Source organism: Canis lupus, chromosome 18 (assembly GCF_003254725.2).
Source record: "Canis lupus dingo isolate Sandy chromosome 18, ASM325472v2, whole genome shotgun sequence".
Lineage (NCBI taxonomy): Eukaryota > Metazoa > Chordata > Mammalia > Carnivora > Canidae > Canis > Canis lupus.
Window position 1 is genome coordinate 25,397,181 of NC_064260.1, and position 11,924 is coordinate 25,409,104.

Genomic DNA, 11,924 nt, shown 5'->3' on the forward strand with positions numbered 1-11,924 from the left:
GGGGTGGTCAGCAGGTGCAGGTCTCCAGGCTGAGCAACCCCTGACCAGCTTAGGAACACAGGCCCCTGTTGACGCGAGTTACTCCATCTTGCTCTTCGACTTCGTCTGAACCAAGCACGGGTTCCCTTCCTTCCCCCTGGGTGTCCCCAGTCCCTGCTCCTGGAGAGCCCTGGGTGCCCCCACCCCCAGACCTGGGAAAGCCGGAAGGCCCAGAAAGATCTGGAAGCGGAGAAGGTCTCCCACAGCGTGTGTGGGCGGGTCTGATGCAAGGACCCCACCTCTCCCAGTGCCCTTTCATAGGACAGACACTCCGGGGTGCTGCCCCTCCCACTGGGCGCTGAGGGGCCCACAGCTGCCCTCCCTCCCTGCCCTCCGTCCTAACCCCCCAGCCCCCAGCTGCCTTCCTTTTCCCCTCCCTCCCCTCCCGGGCCCCCCCCAGCCTCCGGTGGGTGCGACGGGGGAACACAGGGCTAGCCCAGGACAAGGCAGGAGCTGACCAGGCCTGGACACAGGCAGGGGCCCTTCCTCTAGGGACTCTGCTGCCTCCATGTTCATACTGTGCTGAGCGCAGGAGGCCAGCCCAGCCCAGCCCCAGGAGCCTGTGACTCAGCTTTAACATGTAAAACTCCCTTTAGAAATGTCCTTTGTGGGAACCCCGGTGCCTCAGAGGTTGAGCATCTGCCTTCGGCTCCAGGCATGACCCCGGGGTCCCGGGATCAAGTCCTGCATCGGGCTCCCTGCAGAGACCCTGCTTCTCCCGCTGCCTGGGTCCCTGCCTCTCTCAATCTGTGTCTCTCAGGAATAAATTAATAAAATATTAAAAAAAAAAAAAAAGAAAAAGAAATGTCCTTTCTCTCTACCCCCTGAGATCCGTGTTGGCGATCACCCCCAGCACGTGGCCCACGATGCACATCTGCAGGGTCTCATGACTCAGGTTTTATTAGACGGTAATCAGTGCCCTTTTCCCAACAACAGCTCGTAGCCCCTTCCAGGTCCTGGAGACCTTGCTCCCAACATTCTTCAGAGGGCACGCTGTCCCCAAGCCCCCCCAACTCCCAGGTACATCGTCAGCTTCCCGCCCCCGCGTCCCGTCCCCGGGGCTTTCATAAAACCACCACTTTGCACCACAGACGCCTCAAGAACTGTTTCCCGGTCCTGGCCCCGGACCTCACCTATACTCCAGATCTTCATCAGGTGGGGCCATAAAGAGAGAAAGATTTAAAATCAAAGAGGCTCAGGACTGTTAGGGCGGAAGCAAAGCTCAGGCCCCGAGCCTGCACCCAAGGCTCACTGCAAACATGCAGACTCCCTGTGTCAAGGTGGGGGGAGGGCGGGTCTCGGGCCGGGGAGCCCTCCCTGCGCTGCCAGCCCAGCACCCACCCTGGGAACCCACCAGGCGGCCCGGGCAGAGCAGGGAAAATGCCTGGGTGGTGACCGGGACCAACAGCAACAGAACTCCTTGATTTTGGCCACTAACTCCCGTTCCTCCCCACGTCTGGGGCCGTTCTCCTCCTGAGTACTTGAACCCTGTGGACTTGAACTTAGGGATTTCAGTTCAATCTCCGAGGCTCAGCTTACTGGGGGATAGGATTAATTCCTGAATAATAATTTCTCTTGGGTACTGGATATTGGAAAAGGGTTTATATTCAAATTGGGGCATCTTGATGCTGCGACGACAGAACCCGAGCTTCTGCGTGCTCTCCTTCTGGTCTCGGTGTCGTGGGTGACAGAGGAGGAGCCCCGCGGGGGCCCGACGCAGCCGCAGCCCCTCAGATCTCCAGGCAGCGCCAGCGAACACAAACCGCGCTCAAACTCAAGGCCAGTGCAGCGGCCCCGCAGGCTGAGCACCTGAGCCCGGGGCTCCCCCCGTCTGTGCACTTTGCGTGGACAGCAAGGTGGCAAAGGACGCGTGGGGTGGGAAACACGGGGGGCACTGGGGCCCACGTGCGCCACGGTGCTGAGCACAGGAAGGGACACCAGGCCACCAGCAGCAGGGAGGGTCTCCACGGGGCAGCAGCCCCCCATGGGCCTGTTCTGGGTCTGCCGATGGGGAGCACAGCGCAGGCACGGGGACGTGGGAGGGGCTCTGGGGAGGGTGGCAGCTGATCGTGCGGGAGCCGGGGCTCTGGGTTGCCCTCTTTGGAGCAGGCGGGGAATTCTGTGTGGACAACGGGTCTGGGGACTCCTCGCCTCCCAGATGAAGCCGCGGGTTTCAGAGGGTGGGGGCCTGGGTCAGAGCAGAAGGCGGTCGGCTCCCACAGCAAGCGCAGCGGCCGGTGTCACGCCTGAGGCCTGGCGAAGGCAGAGGACATCGGGGGCTCCCGGAGGGGACTCCTGGGCACGGAGAGCCTGACGCGTCCACATGGGCTGCGATGAGGCTACACAACACACAGGGCCACCCCTGCTCCGGCGAGTGCTCCCGGACTGTCCGGGGGAGGATGTCCTCAGAAGGACAGTGTGGAACCAGGGGACAAGCCGCGGCCAGGGTCTCGCAGGCCTTGCCGCTGCCCCAGGCCAGGGGCCAGGCCTCGTTCCACAGGCAGGTCTGGGGCCGGCCTCTCCCGCAGCAAGTTTGAGGGGGCTGCCCTCTGACTGTGGGGCTCAGGGGACAGTCTCCCCAGGGCTCAGACCCGAGGGGCACGGGAGCCCCACCTCTAGCCGCTCCTCTAGGCCGGGCTCCCTGTGCAGCAGCGGTCACAGGCTGCAGCACAGGTGCGTCCCGTGCCTGCCTCCCCCTGCACAAGGCCACACCCCTTGTGTCTCAAGGCGCTCAGGTTCTCCTCCCACAGTCGGGCTCATCCTCCCTCGGGCACATCCCAGATCTCCTGGTCCCGGGGTACCCACGCCCTGACCCATCCCACGCAGCCCCGCAGGAGCCCGCCCCCCACTTCAGGCAAACGGAGAAGCCGGGAGTGATGTGAGAGACAAAGAGAGAAATTATCGAGTGTCCTTACTGCTCAGAGCCCACGGACGAGTCCTTGCCACGGCAGTGACCTTCCTCTAGGGACTCAGTGGTCCCCGTGTGGACACTTTGCAGAGGGCAGAAGGCAACCTTAGCCTGACCCTCACAACCCTGTGACTCTGCTTTAACGTATAAAAGTCCCTTTGGAAACTTCCTTTGTTCCTACCCCCCAAGATGGTGTTGGCGATCACCCCCCAGCACATGGCCCTCGATGTCCATCTAAAGGGGCTCGTGACGAGCTTACTAAACACGATGACTGACCTGTCCTAACAGCAGCTAGCCCCTCAGCATCCGCGAACCTTGTTTCCACAGCCTCGGAGGCTGGTGCTCTCCTTCACCCCTCCTACCTTGAAAGCACGTAAGGGACCCCTCAGGACCCAGTGCAGCTCTTTTGTCCTCAAGCTCCAATAAAACCACCTTTGTGCACCAAAGACTCTCAAGAATCCTTTCCTAGAACTCAGCTTCGAACCCTAACGTCTTTCCTACATCAGGGAGGATCCAATGGAGCAACTTTGGGCCACCCCAGTCCCCGTGGTCACCCCAGTCCCGCTGCCACCCCAGTCCACAAGGTCGTCCCAGTCCCCACGGTCATCCCAGGTCCCCTGCCCTCACCCCAGTGCCACTGCCACCCCAGTCTCCACAGCCACCCCACTCCCCATGGTTACCCCAGTCTCCATGGTCACCCTAGTCCCCACAGTCACCCCAGTCCCCACAGCCACTCCAGTCCCCGTGGTCACCCCAGTCCCTGTGGTCACCCCAGTCCCCACAGTCACCCCAGTCTCCACGGCCACCCCAGTCCCCATGGTCACCCCAGTCCCTGCCCCCATCCCAGCCCCCGCACTGCCCACCCTGACCCTCCCACAAGCTCCTGCACACATCCTCAGCCCCCATCTGCCCCTGCCCCAGCCCCAGGCATCCCCACTCTGAGTCCCTTTCGGTCCTCTGCCCCCTCCTGTGGTCTGGAGGGATGACAATACACTTGGGGCTCCCTAGGAGCCCTCTGGACAACCACACCCCAGCTGGTGACCCCCAGCCACAGAGTCTTATTGGGAGCATCACGTGCCCTCCACCACCCACCCACCCCACCCTACCCCACCCCCGAGCGCCAGGAAACGTGCTGCCGCCTCCCGACACACCACTGGAGCCACTCGCTTGACCGTAGGCCACCTGGGTTCCTGCAGGGTGCAGACCCTCACCTTGGCTGGGCACCCACCCTTCCCCATGTCACCCCTCTGGAAGGAGGAGCCCAGGACCTGACACCTGACACTGCAGATGAGCCTGCGACACCACCTGGTGGGCACCTGGGCAAAATGCGGCCACAGGGAGTACAGAGAGGGGCAAGGAGTATGCTTAGAGAGGAGGGTCCACCCAGAGACCTAGTCCCTCAAGCCCAAGGAGAATCTGGAATCCCAGAGGTCTTGGCGCCAACGTAACACTAATTCTGGTCCTGATTGATCTCCATCGCAGTTCTGTTTTGTTGTGCTTTTTAAAGATTTTATTTATTGGGCAGCCCTGGTGGCTCAGCAGTTTAGCGCCACCTTCAGCCCAGGGCCAGATCCTGGAGACCCGGGATTAAGTCCCACCTCGGGCTCTCTGCATGGAGCCCGCTTCTCCCTCTGCCTGTGTTTCTGCCTCTGTGTGTGTGTGTGTGTGTGTCTCAAGATTAAATAAAATCTTTAAAAATAAATAAAAATAAAAGGAAGAAGAATCTAAAATGCTTTTTTTAAAAAAAATATTTTATTTATTTGACAGAGCATGAGCAACAGAGGGAGGGGGAGGAGCGAGGGAGAGGGAGAAGCAGGAGGAGGGAGAAGCAGGCTCTGCTGAGCAAGGAGCCCACTGACTCAATCTTGGGACTCCAGGATCATGACCTGAGCTGAAGGTCGATGCTCAACCACTGAGCCACCCAGGTTCCCCCCTCCCCATCAAATTTCTGACTAGACTAAAGCCCAAATTAGGACCTGCTTTAACCAGGGAGCTGGGAGCAAAGGCTTTGGACCCAAACATGAGGGTTCTCATTTTAACCTGCAGCCATCAAGTTGGCCCCGAGCAGATGGAGACCGAGGCACAGGGATGGCAGGAATAACATGTGACTGGGCATTAAATTCTATAAAAAGTCCCAGGAGAAATTGTAAAAATAACTTGAACTAAGTTAAAATGAAAACACAACTTACCAAAATTTGTGAGATGTAGCAAAAGCAGTGCTTAGAGGGGACTCCATAGAATCAAAGGTATATTCAGAAAGAAGAAAGACCTAAAACCTCAATCTTAGGAAGCTAGAGAAAGAAGAAGCAATATAAGGCCAAAAAGAGAAGAAAATAAACAATAAAAATTAGAGCAGAAATCAATAAAATTGAAAATAGCACTCATTAGGGGAAAAAAATCAACAAAACCAAAAGCTGGTTATTTGGGAGACAAGTCAATAAAATTAGTAAACTGCTACACAGGATAACAAAATTAAAAGGAGAAAATAATTACTACAATGAGAAATGGAAAAGGAGCCATCACTACAGATCCCATGGACATTAAAAGGATAATAAAGGAATACGATGAACAACCACACTAACAAATTTGATAACTTAGATGAAATGGACCAATTCCTTGAAATACATAGACTATCAAAACTCACATAAGGAGAAATAGGTAAACTAAATAGGCCTATATTTATCAATGAAATTGAATCAATAATTAATAATTTCTTGCCAAACAAGAAAGCACCAGGTACAGATGGCTTCATGGGTAAATTGTACCATTTATTTAAGGGGAAAAATAATGCCAATTCTTTGCAATTTTCTCCAGAAAATAGAAACAAAGAATGCCTCTTAATTCATCCTGAGGCAGCATTACCCCCAATAAAACCACAACCAGATAGACATAAAGGAATATTGTAGCTCAATATCTCTCATGAGCATAAAGGCAAAAATCCTTAACAAAGTATTAGCAAGTCCAATCCAGCAAGGAATTATACATCACAAAAACATCTGTTCCCGTAACCAAGTGGGATTTATTCTAGGTCTGCAAGGCTCCCTGCTCAGCCTGACACAGGGCTCGATCCCAGGTCCCCAGGATCACAACCTGAGCCAAAGGCAGATGCTTAACCCATTCAGCCACCCAGTGCCCCCCAAATAATATGATCTTATCTACTGATGTTGAAAAAGCATTTGACAAAATCCAATACTCACTCATGATTAAAACTTTCAAGTAACTAAGAATAGAGGGGGATTTCTTCACTTGATTAAGGATCGTCTATCAAAAAATGTATAGTTAACACATTTCCTAATTATAAGGAACTAGGTACTTTGCCCTTAAGATCAGGAACAAGGCAGCGTAGCTGGGTGGCTCAGTAGGTTGCACATCCAACTCTTGATTTTGGCTCAGGCCATGATCTCCAGGTTGTGAGATTGAGCCCCGTGTAGTGTTGGGATCCACACTCAACAGAAGGTCTGCTTCTCTCCCTGTCCCTCTCCCTCTGCTCCTCCTCCTGCTTGGGCACTTGCTCCCTCTCTCTGTCTGGAATAAATAAATAAATCTTTAACAAAAAAAAAATCAGGAACAAGGCAAGAATGTCCCCTCTTACCACTGCCATTGAACATTGTACTGAGAATCTAGGATGTGACATAAATAAAATATGTACAGATTGGGAAGGAAAAAATAAAACTATCTTTGTTCACAGATGATATAGTTGCTTATGTAGAAAACCCAAAATATTATCAACAACAGAAGTCCTAGAATTGATAAGCAATTATTATGAGGTTGCAGGATACAAGGTTAATATACAAAAATCCATTGCTTCTCTATACACCAGCCATGAACTGTAGATATTTGACATTTAAAACACAATGCCAGGGGTACCTGGGTGGCTCAGTCAAGTAAGCAGTTAAATGTCTGTCTTAGGCTGGGGTCATGATCCCAGGGTGCTGGGATCGAATCCTATCTGAGGCTCCCTGCTCAGCGGGGAGCCTGCTTTTCCTCCCTCTGCCGCTCCCCCTGCTTGTGCTCATGCTCGCTCGCTCGATCTCTCATAAATAAATAAATAAATAAATAAATAAAATCTTTTTTTAAAACCACACAAGGGCATCCTAGGTGGCTTAATGGTTTAGCGCTGCCTTCGGCCCAGGGTATGATCCTGGAGACCCGGGATCGAGTCCCACGTCGGGCTCCCTGCGTGGAGCCTGCTTCTCCCTCTGCCTGGGTCTCTGCCTCTCTCTCTCTCTATGTCTCTCATGAATAAATAAATTAAAAAAAAAACACACAATATCATTTACATTAGCACTATAGAAATGAAATACTTAGGTGTAAATCTAACAAAATATGTATAGGACCTACAACGAGGAAACTATAAAATGTTGATGAAAGAAATTAAAGTTCTAAATAAATGGAGAGATACAGCATGCTTATTGATAGGACCTCAACATTTCTAAGAGGTCAGTTCTTCCCTGCTTGATCTATAGATTCCGTGTCATTCCAATGTACGCACCCTAAGAAGTTATTTTGTAGACGTTGTGAAACTGATGCTAAAGCTTATATGAAAGGGCAAATAGGGGCATCTGGGTGGCTCAGTCGGTTGAGCATCCGACTCTTGGTTTTGGCTCAGGTCAGATCTCAGGGTCATGGAATCAAGCCCCCAGTCGGGCTCCACACTCTGCTGGGAGTGTGCTTGAGGTTCTTTCCACCCACCCATGTACTCTCTCTCTCCAGAATAAATAAACAAATCTAAAAGAAAAAAAAAGAAAGGAAAGAAGGAAGGAAGGAAGGAAGGAAGGAAGGAAGGAAGGAAGGAAGGAAGGAAGGAAGGAAAGGCAAACACTTGGAATTGACAACACCATGCTGAAAAGAACACCAAGACTGCAGGGCTGGTACTACAGGACTTCCTAGAAAGCTACAGGAATCAAGACGACCTGGTACCGACAAAAGACCAGACAAATACACCAACGGAACATAACAGGGAGCCCAGAAATAGATCTGCACACATATAGATCCTTGAAAAAGGAGCAAAGGCAACACACTCAAGTCTGTCTTTTCACAAATGGTGCTGGAACAACTGAACATCTGTAAGCAGAAAGTGAGTCTACACACAGACTAGAATTAACTAAAAAGTTGGTCATAGACCTAAATATAAACTGCAAAGTTTAAGACTTCTAGGAGAGAACAGGAGAAGATCTAAGTGAGCTTGGATACGGCAATGATTTTTTTTTAAAGATTTTATTTATTTATTCATGAGAGACACAGAGAGAGAGAGGCAGAGACACAGGCAGAGGGAGAAGCAGGCTCCATGTAGGGAGCCCGATGTGGGACTCAATCCCGAGACTCCAGGATCAGGCCCTGGGCCGAAGGCAGCGCTAAACCCCTGAGCCACCCAGGGACCCCCTGGCAATAATTTTTTTAGATAAAAAGTCATTATGAATGAAAAATGGTTAAGTTGGACTTCATTAAAACTTTAAAATTCTGCTCTGCTAAATATACTGGTATCACAGAAAAAAGATAAGCCACAGATTAGAAGAAACTATTTATAAAACATATACCCAATATAGGCCTGTATCTAAATTCACAAGGAACTCACAGCAATCAACAATAAGAGAACAACTTAAAAATGGGCAAAACTGGGGATCCCTGGGTGGCTCAGCGGTTTGGCGCCTGCCTTTGGCCCAGGGCCTGATCCTGGAGTCCCAGGATCTAGTCCTGCATCGGTCCTCCTGCATGGAGCCTGCGTCTCCCTCTGCCTGTGTCTCTGCCTCTCTCTCTCTCTATCATGAATAAATAAATAAAAATCTTTTTAAAAAGTGGGCAAAAGATCTGAACAGACACCTCACCCAAGAAGATGTACAGATGGCAGATAAGAATTTGAAAAGATGCTCCACATCATGTATCATTAGGGAGTTACAAATAAATAACATTTAATAAGAAATAAATAGTAAGATTTCAACACAATGACTAAAATACAAAGAAATCTGACAATACCAAATGCTGGCAAAGATGTGGGGCAATAGGGCCTCTCATTCATTGCTGGAGGGAATGCAAAAAATTTTTTGAGATTTTATTTATTTGCTCCTGAGAGACACAGAGAGAGGCAGAGACACAGGCAGAGGGAGGAGCAGGCTCCCTGCAGGGAGCCCGACGTGGGACTCGATCCCAGGCCCCCGAGGTCACGCCAGGGCCCAAGGCAGACGCTCACCCGCTGGGGCCCCAGGTGTCCCTGGAAGGAGTGCAAATGGATGCAGCCAAGTTAGAAGACATCCAGCAGTGTCTTCCAAAGCTAAGCATAGTCTTAGTACACGATCCCCTCACGGCAACACTCGGGTATTTATCCAATTGAATTGAAAACTTTGTTCACAAATATTTGTAGCAGCTTTATTCATGATCACCAAAAACTGGGAGCAACCAGGATGTCTTTTAAAGGTGAATGAACAGGGCAGCCCAGGGCGTGACCCTGGGGTCCCGGGATCGAGTCCTGCGTCGGGCTCCCTGCATGGAGCCTGCTTCTCCCTCTGCCTGTGTCTCTGCCTCTATCTCTGTCTCATGAATAAATAGATAAAATCTTTTTTTAAAAAAGTGGTGTTGCATTATAAACCAAAGTATAAAATAAGCATCCACGAGTCCACGCTGATGTCAATAAATGGTGGAACACATTAAGTGGGAGGGAAGAGACAAACCTCCCACTGAAGCGTGTGGCTACGCAGAGGGGGAGGCACTGCCCAGCAGCCCTTTAGCGCGGGCTGCGCAGAGGGCCCTCCTCCCAAAGAGCACGGGATGGAAGAGGGGGCGGTGAGCAGCGTCACGCAAGAGGCCCCGACGAGCACGCACAGCCAGGCCATCCAGGGCGGCACCACTTGCTGAGTCACGGCGACGTGCACACCTGTGACACGATGTGATGCAAGTGGCACTTGGCTTCTGCGCACATCCTCCCAAACCCCACAAACCCAGCCTAATGGGGAGAAAAACCGCCGACACATTGCAATACCGCAACCTCCTACAGCATACCCGACCCGGCCTCCTCCAGACTGACAAGGTCATCAAAACCCGAAAGCATGAGAAGCTGTCACAGCCCAGAGGGACCTCGGGAGACACGAGGACTGAACGTCATGTGGGGTCCTGGGTGAGGTCTTGGAATAGGAAGAGGACATTAGGGGGAAACTGAGGAAATCCGAATAGAGTGTGGACTTCAGTTAATAATGATGCATCAATATTGGGTCATTAATTGTGAGAAATGGACCCCACTGATGCACGATATTAACAGGGAAACTGGGATTGGCAGCCTATGGGGACTCTGTGCTGACACCCGCTCACTATTTCTGTAAACCTAAAATTGTTAAAGAAGTAAAGTATTCTGTTTAATGCCGCATGAGTGGTCGTTTGTATCTGCTCTTCCCTCCTAGCTGCGCCCCTGGGGTGACCCAGAGGACCCTCCTCCTTTCCACCGCAGAGAGAGGGGAGCTTCCCCGAGGAGCTCTGTGGGCCAGGAGGCACCTCGGGAACCACTGCCCGAGATGGGGTTTCTGAGGACATTGGTGTGGCAGGGCCAAGGGCACCCCCAAGCCCCAGAGACCGGGGGTGCGGTCACTGTGGGGCCAACGCACAGCCCGGATGCTTGACCTGCAGAAATCCTGGAAACCCTGGGGCTGAGTGTCCCTTGATGGTAGAAGCAGAAAAGCTCTCGACATGACACGGGAAGTACAAGCGAATGAAATGCCATGGGCCACGGCACCTGGTGACAGGGGTGTTTGCTCCGTTCCGGAGGCTGGATGTCCCCGGCCGGGGTGCCGGCGCTGGGGTTCTGGCGCGAGCTGTCGGGCTCCACGCTGTCGGGTGCCAGCACCTCGCCACACACGGCCTCTCCTAGGTGCGTGTGCGTGTGCGTGGAGGGAGAGCGAGGAGCCTTCCATCTCTTCCTATTAGCACATGATCCCCTAAGGCCAAAGCTCCCCCGTCACGACCTCCTCTGATCCTAACCACCTCCCCCAATCCCATCTCCAAACGCCGTCACACTGGGGATTAGGGCTTCAACACATGGACCTAGGGGATGCCAGCATCCGGTCCACACGAAAGGTTGTACTTGAATCGCTGTGATCCAAAGCCCTGGGCTCCCACCAACTCCCGGGTTTATGCCAGTGCACAGACCCCAAGCCCCCGGATGCGGAGCCACTTACCACGGGGCTGTGATGGGAAAGAAGAAATCCCAGGCTTTTCGGGGACACTGGCTCTGAGCCGACGTTGATTCCTGAGACCCATAATGGCCCCGTGAGCACCAGTGAGGGCAGAGGCTTCCAGAGGGTAGGTGACCCATGGTGCTCTGGTCACGTCCATCTCACCGTGGGTCCAGAGGGTCCCTGACCCTACCTGGCTAGCACCCCATTGCCGAATACATAACTGGCGGCTAGCAGAAGCCCACGCTGGTTTCCTGGCCCCTGGGATGGGGGTGGTTATGGGGGGAAGGCCACTGCAACCTCAGAACCGCCCCTACCGGGGAAAGTCATCCAGCAAGAGCAGTGAGGCACCTGCAGGGCGAGTGCAGAGATCAGTGCCACTGAGGAGAACGGGAAACAAGCGGGGTGGCGACTCCCCCCTTCCTATTGGAGGCCAACAGTGCACCGTGAGCCTGGCCAGGCGGGGCCTCCAAGCATCCGCTGCTCCTGCCCCGGTTTCACTACCCAGGGCTGCCCCTGGGGACCTGGACGGCTTTTCCTCTCCACGGACCTCACGCTGGCCCGTTACACAGGTGACGTCACACGGACTGAAGCGCGGAGCAGAAAGCAACTGTCCTCTGCCCCTCACGTGTGTGCCAGACAGTGAAAAATAAATTCCATATCAAGTGCAGGGCTTTCGGCCTCTGAAACATGTCGGGGCCCAGCAGCCTGGCAGCGCCTGGACGTTCCTTCCTGGAGAGCAAGTGGCTGCCTCCAGTCCCTTGTACCAAGAAGCAGACAGGTGACCGGTCCACCTTGCTTCCTGGGACACAAGCTGCCTC